Below are 10,757 nucleotides of genomic sequence, written 5' to 3'. Positions count from 1 at the left end.
GAGAGAGAGAGAGAGAGAGAGAGAGAGTCTTGCATTAGTCGAAGAAAGAAATCGAGAAAAGAGAAGAAAGAGAAAGAGTAAAGAGAAAGATCGAAGAAGAAAAAAGAAAGAAGGTAAGGAGAAAGAGAGATGGGTGAAGATCTCGAAGAGCTGAATCGAGAGAACGGTTCGATACGTTTATGGAGAGGTTCGAAGTCGTGGAATAAGGGCCGGGAACATAATTATCCGCCAAGTCAAGGAACCCAAAGAGCCGGAGAGACGCGAGGATAAAGGGGAGGGGGATACCGCTTGACAGAGAGGGGAGGGAGGAGAAAGAAAGAGGATAGGAGAATCGCAAAGAGAATCTTATTCTTCGGTGCGGTTGGAATTTGAAATGTTCAGAGGGCGCATTATCTTCTTGCCACCGCCACTCAGCGCCACTCATGGATTCCGTGATGGTGCGTACACCTTATTTCGATACGCGAGTGTGTACACGTTCCATGCCGTTACAAGTGTGTTACGTTCGAGGAATTAAATTGGATTAGCGTACTTACACGGTGTATTCGTAAGATACACGAACGTTGCTCGGAGTGGCGGTCGATACGCGCGTTTTCTTAACTCGCGATCTTGTCTGATCTTTTGCCGTGATCGATACTTGTTGTTACGAGGATAAATGAATATGAATACGCGACATTGATCAAATTTATCCCTCAAATGGATACACGTTAGCTTTTTTTTTTTATGGAGACAGGATTTTTGAAAAGCAGCTACGAAAGATTATATATTAGAATGTATTATAAAGAATAATATAGTGACTAGAAATAGCGTTTGATCGCAGGATAAGTGAATATATTGTACAGACATTGTATCAAATTTATTTATTTCTTTTTATTTTTAAATTTTGAAAACGATTTATACGAAAGATTGCGTATTAGAACATTTTATAAAGATACGGGCAGGATTAGAAAGAAAGGGAAGGATGGAAAATAGCGTTGGAAAGAAAAGAAACATGGGTTATAAACTGTGGTCAGGTTGGCATCGCGCCATATTCCAAGGTACGTAGCCACTGACTTTTTGCCGTCCCTCAAGCCAAGGTGAGAAATTGAAAAGTGGCTGTCCGCTGGGTAATTAAGATTTCGGCTCTTTGTACCGTACGGAGATCTTGCTCCCCGTTGATTTCGCGCCATCTTTTGGCAAGATCCCCAATCTCGAAGATCGCCTTATATAACGCGTTGTTATTCGTATTCACTTTAACGCTTAAACACTAACTTTAAATTTTTCGTGTTTTTATCGCATAGATGGCATCTTTCTTTGCCAAATTGTATCAATAATTCTTCTTTCCATGAAAGAACAATAAAAAAATCGTATTATAATAATCGTTTAGAGAAAAAAAAAATTCTAATTTTTTTTTCGCGAAATTGAACGATCTGAAAAGATAAAATGTGGAAAAATAGAAAAAAATTCCAGGATAATGTGTTAATTCGAATGGAAAGAGGATAGAGTGACCGGTTGACCCGGTGAACGAATCCGAAGAAAAGATATCGCGGAAAGAGTGGCGATTCCGTAGTGGTAACGAGTCGAGATGGCCGAGAACATCGGCGGTGCCACTTCAAAGCGGGAATCCCGCGCAATCAGATTCTCTTGCCCTCCCTGCTCGCTTGAAAAACCGAGCGAGGGGCTACCAGATCTCTTCGTCTCTTCCTTCTTCTGTCCTCTCTTTAGGCTGGACGTTCGCCAGGATATATCCAGTCGCATCGAGTAACGATCATCTTTGCAACGATTCTCCGTTAACACCATCGTTTTTATCGATTTTTAAAATCAAAATCGAAAGATGAATCGAGCTGGATATATACTAATAGGAATTCAGAAAATTGCAGAAAATTCGAGAAAAAAATTTATTATATACTTTTCTGGACTTATTATTAATTATTATTAATTAAAATTAAAATTTTGAAATGCAACAAGAAAGTTTTAATTTTTTTCCCTTTTCTTTAAAAATATATTTTTCTTTTAATATTTTTCTTTTAATAATAATATGCGAGCAAGAAATAAGAATTCGAATTGGAATCGTATTTGTAAAAGGGTATCGTAAATTAATGAAAATTCAATTAGCGTGTAGATAAAAATATTTATCATCGTAATTTCACAGGTTTCGTAGCACGCAAGTGTCGCATCTTTTTCGTTTTTATCATCGACTCGTGTAACTGTAAGCATGAAACAACATCGTTAATGATGTTATCACGATGCGATTCCCGCGCTTTTTTTTCGATTACTCTCCTCGGCTACGCGTCCGAGAAAATATCGTCGAAGACAGTTACGAGTAATTACAATCTTATAAAATATTGCACCTGTATTAATGCGTAGTAAACGAATACTTTCGTACAATTCGAAACATTTGCATGTCGACGTCGTAAATTCGTAAATCTTAACCCCATCGCCCTTCGTTGTCTCACGAATCTAATAACTTGAGGTATTTTTAATATTTATTAGATGAATATCGTCATTTATCGTCATTTTGTTTTCTCTATTAATTTCAATTCAGAATGATTTACACGACTTTGCCAGTTTTAGAAATACTATACTAATAATATATAATATACTAATGAAAACGCTTTTATAGAAACGAAACGGTAAATTTTACCAATTAAATTTGAGAATCCGCAAGAATCAAAAGCTATTCAATTTTCAAGCAACATTTACAAGTAGTTTTAAAACTTGAAACAAATTTTCCGTCGGTATATAGCTTTTTGAAGGAATTATTTTATAAAGAGAAAGATCTGTATTTTTATAATGCAAGATTCATCACTTTTTACACAACCTAACCTTATCACGTACGTTGTTCCGTTAGAACGAATCTATCTATTCGACTGATTGTTCTAACCTCAAATTGGCGTCAAATTCGAGCCAAATGATGAAAAGTTGTGGTAAATCTACGGCTGGAAAACAATAATACCAGAGATATACGTCGAGTGTACGTTTGTTATGCCTATCTATAAATTCGTTTTAAATCATTGGATTTATGCGCCGTATACTTGTCTGAGGGCATGCTCGTACCCGTGAAAAATTTCGGTCGTTTCAGACGACAGCGTGGATTAATCGTGCGATTAAAGAAGAAATTCGTGCTTACCGATTGAGAAGTTCTGTTTTCATCCCACGATTGTGATTCATTTTATTTATTTGTTTTTTTTTTTACAAATTTGCATGGAGAATTTTCGTCCTTAATTGTCATCACGTAGGATATAGATAAATAGAATAAAAAAAAAGAATGCTACGAACGCTTTATAATTTTGCTGTGAATTAACATATGGCTTGAATAAATGCTTGGATTTCTTTTAAATTGAAAGATTTAATTTCCTTCTCTCCGTTATTCTAATTCAAATTACCGTGATGAGTTGCAGAAAAAGAACGCACCTCAAATTAAAAATACTTTTAATATCCTAATTTTCTCGAGATGCAAAAAAATTACTCGAAATATTTTCAGAAGGAAAATCTCTTCTCTCACAATAATGCAAAGTCCATTCCTAGATGGCGCTTAGAGTTTTTTCATGTTTTTAACTTCTTGTCGATAAAAAATATATATTGAACATCCGCTTTCTCTAAAAATAGATCGTTTTTAAACAGCATACCGTAAGAAATTTTATATTAAAAAGATAAAAGAATTATATACGAAGAATTAATTTAAAATAGAGATACTTTTATGAAATTTTTAAATGTGTTAAATATTTATAGTTACGTGACAATACTAATGCATCACTTTTCCAATAAAAATTTGACGATCAATTTTGAAAATTTCGATCGTGAAAATATTTTTATATAACAAACACGAGATCAACTTGAAACTCGAGATAAGATAATCGCAAACGATTGGTTCGTGCAAAACAATCCCGCATTGGTGGCGTTAAACCTAAAACGGTTAAAGATGCTATCTAATCGCAGATATTGGTATATCCACACGTCATAACGTATACGGGATCGAAAGATATCCTCGGTTATCTCGTTGGCTAGAAGATTGCTTCCACCGATATCATAGTTGCTTGCCATAATTGGTCTCGAGGTCTTGTTTCTCCAGGATTCTCACCAATCTTTCTCCTCAGAGCGGCGGATTGCATCGCTCGTTCATGCACCACGGTTTAACCTTAAACACCAACATGCAACGTGCAACTTTGATAGAAATTCGCATTAGTATGCTCGATGCTCCGTCACGTCCCGCGATACAACCTTTCTGATTGCGACGTTTTTCGCGTTTAACGGTTTTCTACCTGTCGTCGATGTCATTTTCGTCGTGAAAACCTGTTGCACATCGATTTTTTCGCAGTTGGTCAGGGATACATGTAGGAAATTACGTACAAAGGGACGCGAAGTGATTCTTTGTGGAAAAAGTAAGAAAATTTTTTCGTCTGAAGATTCGTTTTCCAGAAAATCAAGTTTGAAAGATTTTTAAGCGAGATTGGTTAATTTTTTCATTGGATATGAGTGAATTATCGATAAAAGAATATTCTATTGTTTTTGTGAAAAGAAAAAAATGTAGAATAAAATTTTATCATTCAAAACCTTGTTTTTGAAGGAATCGTATATCGGTTAAGAAAACTAAAAGTTTTTAAATATAATCTATTTTCACATGTAAAATAACCTCCTATTTATAATTCATTCGTTATTCAATTGGGAAAAAAATTTTCTTATTTTTTCATAAAGAATATTTTGAAGTTCTTTGACTCTCATCTAATGAGTTTAGAGAAAAGGAATTGATTAATTTCTGAATTATCAAACATACCAATCCAATTTTGTTTTTATTTAGAAAAATTTTTCAAACTTTTTCATATTACTATTCTATATTATAACAAATAAAATAAAAATGGGTATAAAATACTATTCCCTTCTTCATTTTAAAAATTCCAGTTTGCCTTTTGACGAAATTTTATTTACAATAAATTTTATCGTAAACAAATTACAACATAAATGTATCCATGAAGCATGCGTTTGGAACAAGATAGAAACTAGCTACTTTTATACTATTGATTCAATTATTCTCTAACACGATTGATTCATTCGCCGAAGAAGATTTATTCTTTCGCATTCGAGCGATCCTTATACACGTATCGCGATAGTATCACGATAGTATTTACACGCATCGGATGCAAAATTTACTTTACACATATGATCGATAGACTAGGCGCCGAGTTTTAACTGTAAGCTGTCACGTTGTTATCTCCGGATTGTTAATTGTCCGTCAGTGATTAGATGTTTCGCAATTTAGACGATTATCGAGAAGAGAAGATGCTTTGTGCGTCAGGCATAAATTATCCTTGAGAAGTTGCTAGAAATCGACTGCGGTCGAACAGTCGGTAGCATATTTTGACGTTTAACGGTGCTTCTCCACGCTATAAAGTGATCCTCTCCTTACAAATTCTAAATAACCAGGTTTTTATATCTGTGATGAGTATACATTAACTTGGATCATCGATTATCGGTGGAAATAAATAGTATATCGGAATATAGTGTGAATATTTGAGTGATTCTTATTTATTTAAAATTCGACAAGTTAGGTTAGAAATCACTTTTGGCACGAATTGAAAAATTACAATTAAGAGTTATAAATTTTGTTAATAATAAAAGAATGAATCGTAATATCTTTATGAAACATCGATTCTTCGAGTATATCGTCGAGAAAGATTTAAAATAAGAAAGCTAACCTCATCGACGCGCTCATTATTTTTGATGATTGGTATTTGTGCTGATTTCTATGTGAAAAAAATTCATTGGATCCGTAATTATGGGATTACCTAGGCATCTTCGTCCATAGAAAAGTAGTGGAACGTTGCTTTTGAGTAAAAGTAGAGATATAAAATTGTGAAACGAACGATTCTAAATTAACGATAAACGCGGTAGCAAAAAAATTATCTTCCATTTATTGCAACGTGTATCTACCGTATTTATTTCTTGGTTATGAACAGACAGAAATCTCGCGTAAATTGCGTAATATCACTCCAATCTAGCGCTTTGAAAGCATAAATAAAATTACGCCTTCTGAATAAAATAAAAATCGTAAAGTGCGCTACTCGAGAAACGTGAAATACTGCTAATTTAATAATCCTTTTATCATCGCCTACTTGTAATGTCTATCATTAAAATCATGTAACAGGTCCGCTTTTTACCGTTATTGCGTCGAAAGAATCGTTGGAGTCAAATCGTGATATTACGACTTTTCACGATATCTTATTTATAAAATACGCCTAATTTTGCATCGACATGAAAATTAACTTTTGCATCATACGATATCCACGATACGAATGATCGATAATTTTGTTTTTTTTCGTTGCAATAGAGATACGAAATATACACAGTGTTAATACAATTGTCGTACACTTTAGAGAGTAAAACAAACACATACAGATTATTACATAGAGACATTCAAAAATATCGATTGAAAATTATGTATTAAATTACAATGTGAAATATATAGGGTGTTATTATATTCATAGACATTTGAAGAATCGATTCTAGAGAACAAGAGTCGTACAAAAATATTGGTCGAGATTTATTTATTAAGTTACAAGCAATTAAAGAGAGTGAGATCGCTCTGTTCCTATCTCTCTTCATAAATTTCCATACAAACAATCTTTTCAAAAATATGTCATAAATATATCAACACCCTGTACATGCAATCACTCTATTATTATAAAGACATTTATAATATCTGAATGATAACCTTCGAATACCAGAAAACTAACCTAACGAACAAGAAAGGAATAAATCAATGATCAAGAAGCTTGTCGTTTCTTTTCATTCCCTTAACATCGATCAAATAAAGACGAGACAACGATGGTAGCTACAAAAAACACATGCAAAACGAATCTTACTCTTTATACCTCTTCCTTCCCTTCTTCCTTTTGTCCTCCAAGCTTTTTTTACCTCGTTACGAGGATATAAATCGGCGAGGTCAATGCAGAGGTCGGGTTGTACGGTCGCGAATAGGAGGGTCAGTCTTCTTCTTTGCCATTACCAGAGGTATGGACGTCGCTTCTGGGTGGTAATTAGTTCCAATCCTAGTAACGGCGTCGTATATCTCAATTTTTACACAGCTCTCGCTCTCTTCTCTCTTTCTCTCTCTGTTCGTTATTTGTACGCTATCATTGTATTTACTCCTCCTACCATTGAGATTCATACTCCTTGCTAGAACGACGACTAGAGTAATTTGTCCACGATAAAAATTGTCCACTTCGATAGGTCGTCTCTTACCATCTCGTAATCCGTAACCATAGAAACGTGGGCTAGAAAAATGCATATAGATAAATACAACGAGTTCTATGGAGGATCGTATAATGTAAATTTAATGGAAATTGTGACAAATTGTTGTAACAGTTAACGAGGCTAAATTTATGCGTATGGAAAAAGTGACGCAGCGAAGGAGGAAGAATATGAGCGAGAAGAAAGGGGAGATATCTTATTCGGATAAAAAACGGATAAAAAGTCAGTTACTGCCCGTATCGCCAGCAGAACGAGCGCTGTAATGCTCGACGACAGGATGCATCGGTGACCAAGCATCGATTGGCTATAAGGAAATGACAGTTAAGAGAACTTTTAATTTACAACTTATTAAATTTTCTCTCTCTCCCTCTCTCTTCTCTCTCTTTTTTTCTTTCTCCTTATTCTCCCGCCACCTCGCTAACTGATCGTTCGCTCGAGGTGGCTTCGCCATGTCCTTGATCTTCACCACGCCACGTGATTTATGGAGATGCATTGACAACGACAGGACGTAAGTCGTATCCAAAGATCCGTGATAATAAACTCGGCAACGGTACTTTACCTTTCCATCTTCCTACACTCTCGTCGCTCGAACTCTCGTCGACAAGAAAGTGTGAAAATGTTTTTGATCAAAAAAAAGAGAGAGAGAGGGAGAAAGAATTGAATTAGTTTGAATGAAAAATAACCTCGAATCTCGAAGGAGCGTTGCAAATGATTCTTCCGCTTCGAAGTGATGGTTTCTTCCATTTCCTCTCTCTCTCTCTCTCTCTCTCTCTGTTTCTCCTGTGTCCTTTCGCTCACAATGATGAAGTCGGATTAACAACAGTGGATGTTCCGTGATCCTGATTGGGGATGGTGACTGGTTGGAAAGCATTGAACCAGTCTCGTTTGCGCATCTTTCCACTTTTCTTCCTGTGAAAGGAGAGGCGATGTCATTTCGGTAGCCACGCAAACCTGACTAATATCTGTGCGCGATTGTCGGCGATTCGACACGTGCAACTTCCTGCTTCCAGCGGTGGGAGAAAAAGAAATACCTCCCAGGTTGAAATTAGTGTGATTCCAGCAGCGATTATCCGTAGACCGGGATAAAGCTACTGTGCTTTTTCTCACTAGAGGGATCCACTTGACTAGGAGGGACCACCTAGTTTGGACCTATGGAATATGAAATTCAATAGGACAGAATTTTCAGCAGAAAATAAAATGAAATACGAAAGTGAACGATGAAGTTAAAGATAATCGAGATATGCAAGTTGTAAAGATATTTGTTTCGTGTATATATTTTCACTCGTCGATTCTCGTGCATCTCAATGATAATTGAGATTATTAGTTTTTTTTTTTTATTGGTATCGAGTCAAGGTGTCGTTTCTTGCAGAGCTTCAATCATGAATGAGAGGGGAGAAAGAAGGGAATCTTAACTTACTTTTTGTAAAATGTGGATTCAAGAAAGAATACTCGAAATCCGTTCAAAGTTGAATTTACTCAAAATTTATCCAAAGGAAGTAACTTTGATGGTTGACACATTGATGACAGGAGAAGCTAATTAACCTCTCACACACTTTGTATCTTATAAAGAAAGGTTAACTATTGTTAAATAAAACAATAAAAAAAAGGAATGGATGCTATAAATAAAATGTTATGTGTTTTTATATCACATGGTTGAATAATAAGAAATAGTTACCAATATTTTATAAATTTTTTAAAAACCTTTTATTCAATTGTCTTAATGTTGAATAAAACTTTTTTCATATAAATTCCAAATTTCTGTAACTAAAGTTGATGAATGAACTAAAGATGGTGCATTATTGCTATTATTGATATTTTCATGTTGAAAATAGTATTTGAGCTTTTTTTATATAAGGTATTACTAATAAACAAAATATTATAAATTCATTTATTCTATAAAAAATTAAATTTCATCTTCCAAAACATGTTACATAACATGTTACATAACATTAATAAACCTGAATCGTCAACACAATTTAAAATAATAGTTACTATTCCTAACAGTTACTATTCTTAATGAGGAGATAATCAAGAAGATCATTCGAATATAGCGCTAAAAATTTACTCTCTAAACGGATATATTGTGAGATATGACGAAAATGAAAATAATATTACCAATATATGTGAAATTGATTTTTTTGACACAATATATGTTTGTAAATTTTGCTAACTCTTCATTGGGAAAATTTTCAAGCGTATCACATTAAAAAATACGTTACTAAGAATCTTATCTTTAAATATTGCCAATTAATTTTTAATAAAATCATTACACTTGTTGAATCCTTTCAATCATTTAATTAAATAATTCAAAAAACACGTGGGAATTCAAGTTACATGCTTATCAGAGCATGCAATCATGGATGGATTAATAGAGTCTTCTCGACAACCGTCAAGTTGCTTTCACTCGGATGAAAAGGATCGTGATAAAAAATGAGAGGATGTAGGTGGACCCGATTTAAAAACCTGCGCTTCCTTCATCCTCGATGTCTAATTATAGAATACCATGATTTCCACGGTCCATCGAAGATTGAGTCGGATCTTCATAAAGGCATAACGTTTAATGATTGACAAATAACGATTAAGCACCTGTTCACACCATCACCCTTTGCCTCTTCTTTTCTCTCCTCCCACGCTTCCTCCTCCTTTCCTCTTTCGTCTAATACTTCCTCTCCAAAAGCTCCAAGGATGTTCCCACACCCCTTCCTTCCTTCTTTCCTTCTATTTCTTTTTTTTTATCGATCATCTTGGTAATAGAGACGTTACACACCTTCCTACAAAATCTTCCATTTTAACTTTGTAAAAAGAATCTATATGCATCTACGTAAAAATTTTTATATTTTTCGAAAAAAATCTTTCTTTATTATACTTACGTCATTTTAACAAAGGAATGATTAATTTAAATTTGTAGAGAGACACGAATCAACACGATATAAAATAAAGGTGTGCTCTGCACGTGTGCGGTGTTTTTTGTAAAGCGTAGCACGGGTCAAAAATAATTTCTTTAATGAAAGGAGCTTCCTCGCGGTCATAAGTCGATACCTGGTCGCTCGATAGAATTGGACCAGTGTTCTGCTCTCCACCATTATTTCTAAATTCCCAGATCGCTGTAGCCGCATTGTGACTTAATTCACCTTTCCACCATGGTCACGATGGGTGGTCGGTATAGATTTCTCTTCCATTTTCCCCATATAAGAGTACACCCCGTTGAGCGTGAGTAACGCTTGTAAGAAGAAGAAGAAGAAGAAGAAGAAGAAGAAATTGATCCCGTTCGTGCATCTAACAGCGTATTCCTTTTTCTTTTTATCCAAAATTATCCATTTTTCTTAATATCCATCTTTATCCAAATTTATCCATTTTTCTTAATATCCAAAATTCTTATCTGCTTTGAAAATAAATTTTAAAATCTGGATATCTTTTTTTTCTTCTCCAAAATAATTTTAAATTTCCTACCTTTTCATCTCTCTCTCTCTGTTCCTTTCAAAAAAAACTTGCTCTCAAATCCCTGAAAAAGGAAATATATAGCATCATCGTAT

General features: G+C 34.6%; 1 pseudogene; it reads right to left on the bottom strand.

Moving 5' to 3' along the window:
* Nucleotides 1-6,888: 6,888 nt before the first annotated feature.
* On the bottom strand, nt 6,889-10,496 carry LOC102673308 (annotated as a pseudogene).
* Nucleotides 10,497-10,757: the final 261 nt, after the last annotated feature.

The sequence above is a fragment of the Apis dorsata genome, unplaced genomic scaffold (genome assembly GCF_000469605.1).
Source record: "Apis dorsata unplaced genomic scaffold, Apis dorsata 1.3 scaffold_1170, whole genome shotgun sequence".
NCBI classification, from domain to species: Eukaryota; Metazoa; Arthropoda; class Insecta; order Hymenoptera; family Apidae; genus Apis; species Apis dorsata.
Note: the sequence above shows the minus strand (reverse complement) of the source record. Positions and strands in the feature narration are given on the sequence as shown.